The sequence below is a fragment of the Orycteropus afer genome, unplaced genomic scaffold (genome assembly GCF_000298275.1).
Source record: "Orycteropus afer afer isolate SDZICR_OR568_19922 unplaced genomic scaffold, OryAfe1.0 scaffold01204, whole genome shotgun sequence".
NCBI classification, from domain to species: Eukaryota; Metazoa; Chordata; class Mammalia; order Tubulidentata; family Orycteropodidae; genus Orycteropus; species Orycteropus afer.
Genome location: NW_006922791.1, coordinates 114,358 through 121,508, shown reverse-complemented (window position 1 = coordinate 121,508; position 7,151 = coordinate 114,358). Strand labels below are relative to the sequence as shown.

The 7,151-nt window shown below is 33.9% G+C and overlaps 1 pseudogene; it reads left to right on the top strand.

The window, feature by feature from the left end:
- Positions 1–1,933: 1,933 nt before the first annotated feature.
- On the top strand, positions 1,934–6,553 carry LOC103213003 (annotated as a pseudogene).
- Positions 6,554–7,151: the final 598 nt, after the last annotated feature.

Below are 7,151 nucleotides of genomic sequence, written 5' to 3'. Positions count from 1 at the left end.
GTATGTGTGTGCATGTGAACAGGTATTTAGTATGTTTGTTTAATTTTTTTTTTTTTATTGTAGTAATGGGGGAAATTTCAAGCTTGTTAATGAGAAATTAAAAATTAATTTCATTTTCCTCTTCTTGCTTTTTCTTAGATTCACAGAATTTTGTTTTAGAATTTACTTTAGCATTTCCCTTTCATAACAGAGTTTAAGCAAATGTCATAATCTCTATTGTCTATGCTCTTACTATTTTATCTAAATAAATGATGGATTAGTATTTAGTGTTCAGGATACACAAAATGTATGACTTGTGAAGTATTCCAGATCATTAAATATTTGATGTTTCCTTTTCTATATAACTAGTAATTTTTTGTACTTTTCTTACCGCTAGAAAGATACACCTTTTAATCAATTCAAAATCTATACCTTATTTACTTCAAGCAGTTTATAATTTGAACACAGCAGAAGTCTAATGAATTTAGATGACTGTAAAAGCTTGAACTAGGTTCTGCAATTGATACATCATTGTTTTACCTTATTATGTTTTATCATATTTACTGACTTGTTACAATATAAAACTGGGTCTATTGCCGGTATGAAGACACAGGGTCTCAAAGAAGCTAAGTGCTAACAGGAGGCTGGTGGTTCAAACCCACCAGCCACTCCTCTGAAGGAAGGTTGGGCTATCCTACTTCCGTAGTGATACTGCCTCAGAAACCCAAGGAGGGGTTGCTATGAGTAGGGGCCGACTGGACGGCACATAACAACAACAACAACAACTCAGTATCATAGCTATGATTTAAGATGATGCCTAATATCTTAAAATTTCTCATCTAATGTTAAAGCATATTTTTCCCTAAAGCATCATTTAAAGTCTATTTCAAAGAACTTTCTTTATTCATTGAACAAATAACAGTATTTAGTGTATTTTTTGAGTCATGTTGTCAAAAGGGACCATTACCTGGAGAAGGATATCATTCATGGTAAAGTGGAGGGTCAACGAAAAGGGCAAGGCCCTCAAGGAGATGGATTGACACAGGGGCTGCAACGGTGAGCTCAGGTACAGCAAGGATCGTGAGGCTGTCACAGGACCGGGCAGTGTTTCATTCTGTTGTACATGGGGTCGCTATGAGTCAGAGCTGACTCAACGGCACCTAACAACAAAATTTGCCTCTTTATCATTGAGTAAATCATTATGTTACTATTTTGAACCAGAAGATAATTGGAGAATCCCCCTGGGCATCTCCTATGGGTTTCATCTACAGCTAAGTCAGTGAGTATAAAAGATCCAAAACATATTCATTGTGTACCTAAACCTACATTTGCTATTCTACAGGTAAGGGAAAATATCAGATCATATGCAGAATATTTAGAACATAGAACCAACCTAAAATACCAAGGTAGAAAATGCTATGAAACACCCAGTATTAAAAAAACTTCAGTTCTTTCCTATCGCATTGATGAATATTATGTACCCACCAACATGTGCTTTATGCAGATTTCTACCTAATAACTTAAAATTCATACTACCCAGAAAAGAACAGGTAAAATAGAAAACATTAAATATATGCTTGTAGAGGTAAGCAAGACTCTCCAAACTGAATGTATACTTTAATTTTCCTGATGGAAGAAGATAGTCCAGTTCAAAGTAAGAACAAAGGAAGAAAGGTCTAAACTTAGAATAACAATAGAAAGCAAGACTGTTGGGACTATTTAACTCACTGTGACTTGTTTTTGGATATAAATACCAAGGAGGATATAAATATTTTAGGTTCATTTTGCTGACTATTAACTCTACAAGTCACCTTAGATTATTAGTTCAATCACAATCATTTTCCAGTAGCAATGAGTTGAAAGACGATCAAACACTGCCAGGAAAGTGTTTCCTTTTATTTATCACAGGGAGAAGGGACAGCTGCAGAACTAGGCGACAGTGTAATAGGGGACAATGAAGAAGGATGGAGAGTACATGTATTTTGGAATCAGGGAGAGCTGGGACTGGATCTTGGCTCTGGTACTTACTAGCTGTGAGGATTGATACAAAGATAGAATAATGTGCAGAAAATTCCCTTCTTGCAGCAAGGTTCAACAAATGATTGTTGTTATTATTACTCTCCTCCACTTTATTAGTGTTTCAAAGCTGGCAAGATCTCTGGAACCATCTTCTTTCTCTTAAAATAATATGTATGGCAGTGACTTTACATTACTTTCTTAAGAATTGATCCTACTATGTCTAATAATCATAGTCCCTTTCTCTTTACAACTTGGTCTCCTTTCCAAATATGCTAATATAGATGTTAGTCATACTCAGTATAACTTTTCTTTTGACATAAAACTATTTTTGAGATCAGTTTAATTCAAGTGTTTAATGTTTGCTTTTTGTTTTTTTTTTCTATTTTCTTTATAGAAAACAAAATTTAAGGCCACTATAAGAGGACAGATGGCATTGTTGTAACCTGTGTGGCTTATGTCATTATCAGTGGATGACACAATTCGCGAAGCTCCTTTCCTTTCTAAAGAATAAGCTGAAAACATAAAGGCTTATTTCATATTTATAAAACGTTGCTAATAATAATTGCACTATTTTTTGTGATAGGAAAAGGCAAGATGAGTAAACCTATATTCTTTTAATCATAACGTGATTCATTTGGTTTATTCCTGACAGAAGAGTGTTTGAGTGCACTTTGATAGTCACAAAACAGGTATGTTTCACGTACATGTCTCTGGGGACCTACATTTTTCAATGTTTTAAGGAAAATATTAATTTTATGACCTAAAATATGTCAATTTTGTAAAAGAAATGTATCTGATGACAAAAGTTTAATTATATTTATCTGTTTCATGTACACTCAAAAATTGAAATATTTAAAGAAAATTACTCTGATATTTAACTACTCTAACTACATATCTAAGGAGCTCTGGTAGCACAGTGCCTAAGGCACTTGACTGCTAACCAGAAGGCTGGTGGTTCAAACCCACCAGCCACTCCTTGGAAAGAAGATGGGGCAATCTACTTCTGTAGTGATACTGTCTGGGAAACCCAAAGAGGGGTCGCTATGAGTTGGATACAATTCTACAGCAGTGAGTTTGGTTTGGTTTAACTATATATCTGCACATGTCTGGGTACACACCCAAATTGGATCTTAATTACTTGCTCATTAGAACTTTCTTGTCATTTTTAAGAGGAGTAAACTTTAGAGTGAAAATCTAAGATCACACACATGGAACTGGGTGATGAGCATATATTTTCAGCTTCTAAATCCTTTGTGGTTTACCTTGTATCATTGTAGACTCAGGCACATCATTGAACTGATGTCAAGGCTTATAAAATAAAATTCATTTTTTTTTCTTTAGATTCCTAATAATACTTCAAAAAAATAAAGAATGTATTTAACTACTCATTCATCAAAGTTTATATTTTATTTTTTAATGAATCTGCTTTCATCTTATCCATATAAACACTTTTGTCTCGATATCCCTTCATCTAATACCCATGTTCACCTCTCCCCACCCCCATCAGGATATATTTTCAAAATAAATTGTGTACTTAGGAATTTTAAATTACGTCAGTAAGACAGGTTTTCAGGAATTTTTCAGTCAAATGATATATTTAGAAGTATTTTATAGTTCTATAAGAACAAAACAAACTCACTGCCCTTCAGTTGGATCTGACTCATGGCCACTCCTCCTTGGGTTTCAGAGATGGTATCGCTATGGAAATAGATTGGCCAATCTTCCTTCTGAGGAGTGGCTGATGGGTTTGAACCACCAAGCTTCTTGTTAGTAGTCAAATGCCTTAGGCACTATGCCACCAGGACTCCCAACATAGCCACTCAAAAATATTCAGTTAATTAAAATAGATTGTTCAGGACTTCTAATTTATTTTTCTTAAATTTTTATTTTCATTAAAGAGAATTAAATCTAAAATATATTGTTTTCTCTGAAAAATCACTTGAGTGTTTTATCTTTAACTTTATTCTTCATGAAACTCCTATGAAAATGTTTTTTTTCTAAATATTGACAATTATTCTAGGGAATTCTGACCTTATGTTTCCCAGAATATTGTAAATAGTTGGATTTGCTCTCCTTAATCACTCTAATCTAAATTGTTCTCTCTCTTACTGAAAGAATTATATTAAAATAATAAAACTGCAGCTTGACTTGGATTACTAATTTAAACATTTTACAGATTACCATTTGTAGTAGATTATATACTAACTAAACTGACTCAAATTTACTTATCAGCAAATTCTAGTAAGGTACAAGATGGGGAGAATATGTAAACAATACAAATTGTAGTCAAACCCTGTTATAATATATACCCTCCAACTGTGTTACATTATGAGATAATTTAAATTTTGAGTTTCAGTACAGGAAACTCTGACTTCTGATTTGGTTTGGGCCATCTAGAAAATAATTTATTCTTTCTACAATTCATCTCTTTCTTTGTGTTTAATCATAATTCTTGTCTTAACTGTGTGTACTTTCAAAAATGTAATTTGAGGAACTACTTTAATACTCGGAAGGAAAATTGGACAATCTACTTCTGTAGTGATACCACCTCAGAAACCCAAGAAGGGGTCGCTGTAAGTTGAATCCAACAGGGTGGCAGTGAAAGAGAAAGAGACTTTAATACCTAGTAGTTACTTTTATTCAACTGATCCCACAAGCAAAAACATATTAAGTGATTTTAAAATCTTGAAAAAAAAATACCTTGGCAGAAATATATTCAAATCATGAAACCTTGATTTCTTTTTTTTATCCTTTACAATAATTTCTTAAATATCCACCAGAAATATTTAACAGAGTAGAAAAAAAACATATAGATTACCAAGAATATAAATGGCCCAAAATGTAGCAAAAAAAGGACACTGTAATACTACAAATTTAAGAAAGACATTTCAATGAAGCAAAAGCCATCATGCAATTTTTTACTTCGGTCTTGGTGAATCTTCCCCATAAGAAACCTTAATAAGTTCTGTTCAGCAACATTCAAGAATTACCAGTGGAACTGGAAAATAGTCAGAAAGTAGCTCATTAAATGTTACACTGCAGGCAGTTGCTACTCTATGTGACAAACTCTATTCAGCACATTCTATACTTAAAATTAAAGATTAAATTTCATTTTCTTGTTTGTCTCTTTTAATGTATATCCAAATCATGTAAGATAAATGTTAATTACCTAATTCAACAGGTGAAAAGGGTATATCAAATAATTTTACACAATTGCTGAAAGAGTTAGAACTCTTGTATTTTATTCCAATGCTCTGCCCATTGGTCTACTATCTCAAGTATTTGCATGAAAGAAATAAATTGATTTTAATAAATAACTGACTTTATTAAATAGATCAGTTAACCAAACTATTGTGGAAATGATATGATTTTAACCAATGAGTAAATGTCCTAATTTTTCCATTTGATTCTTCAGAGACTGATTTGCCTCTCTGTCCACTATCACGTCATTGTCTTATGAGTCACTGCTGGGAAATCATGCATTTCTGAGAAGTCAATAGGAGGATGTGTTTAATATTCCTTCGAGAAAGAATATTTGGCATCACTATCGAGAAACAATATGAATTGTATTTTCCTGAATGTTTTCAAGTTTGTACATTGAGTTACCAACGTGAAAAATATCACAGAAATCACCACATTTGTACTGAAGGGCTTCATAGACAATCCTGAACTGCAGCTCCTTATTTTGTCTATTTATAGCAATCTACCTTTTCGCTGTGATAGGGAATTTTGGATTGGTTGTGTTGGTTCTTGTTGATCCCCACCTCCGCAATGTCATGTACTATTTTCTAAGTGTGTTGTCTTCCTTGGATGCCTGCTATTCTTCAGTAATGACATCACCTATGTTAGTAAATTTCATGTCAAAGACTAAAACCATTCCATTCTCTTGTTGTGCATTCCAGATGTTTCTCATTGTCACTTTGGGGACCACAGAATGTTTTTTGTTGGTAGCCGTGGCATATGATCGCTATGTAGCAATCTATAATCCTCTTCTCTATTCAGTTAATATGTCACCCAAAGTCTATGTGCTACTCATCACTGCTTCTTATGTTGGTGATATTTTGCATAGTATTTTACATACAGTGGCAACTTTTAGCCTCTCCTTCTGTGCATCCAATGAAGTTAGACATGTCTTTTATGATATCCCCCCACTCCTCGCTGTCTCCTGTTCTGACACCCACGTCAATCAGCTTCTACTCTTCTGCTTTGTGACTTCTATTGAGATATTCACCATCCTGATTGCCCTGATCTCCTATGGTTTCATTTTCCTGACCATTTTGAGGATGCTTTCTGCTGAAGGGAGGCGAAAAGTGTTTTCCACTTGTGGCTCTCACCTCACCGGAGTGTCAATTTATCATGGACCAATCCTGTTCATGTATGTGAGGCCAAGTTCCAGCTATGCTTTGGACAAAGACAGGACAGTGTCAATATTTTACACTGTTGTGATAGCCATGCTGAATCCTATCATCTTTGAGGAACAAAGATGTAAAAGAAGCAGTGAAAAAACTGTTTGGGAGAAGTTGGTTTAAAAATAAAGTACATTTTTAGCATTTAAAAATAAATATGAAAAACCAATGGTCTTGGCCTGTGTAGCAATATGATGAAGATATGAAAAAAAATATTTTTTTAATTTTAGCTTATTAGTGTCTATCTATTATTCTTAAACAATTTCAAATAAAGATAGTAGTCAATCCTCAATCTATGGTATTTTTATCTTGTGTAGAAAAATTATGCCATACATTTGCTTCTTACTATGTCTATATTGAGGAGCTATGGTAGCATAGTGCCTAAGGTACTTAACTGGTAACCAGAAGGCTGGTAGTTCAAACCCAGCAGCCTTTCTTTGGAAGGAAGGTTGAACAATCTATTTCCATAGTGATACTGCCTGGAATACACAAGGAGGTGTCTCCATGAGTCGGGTCTGACTCAACGGCAAATAACAACAATAACAACATGTCCATATTGATATATGCATGCATATGTATATGTCTGTCTGTATGTGTATATATACATACATGTTTATACACATATAAACATATATGTGTACATATATACAAATACATATACATTCAGACATATACACATACATATATACCCACTAGCACTCCTCGGAAGGAAGGTTGGGCAATCCTACTTCCGTAGTGATACTGCCT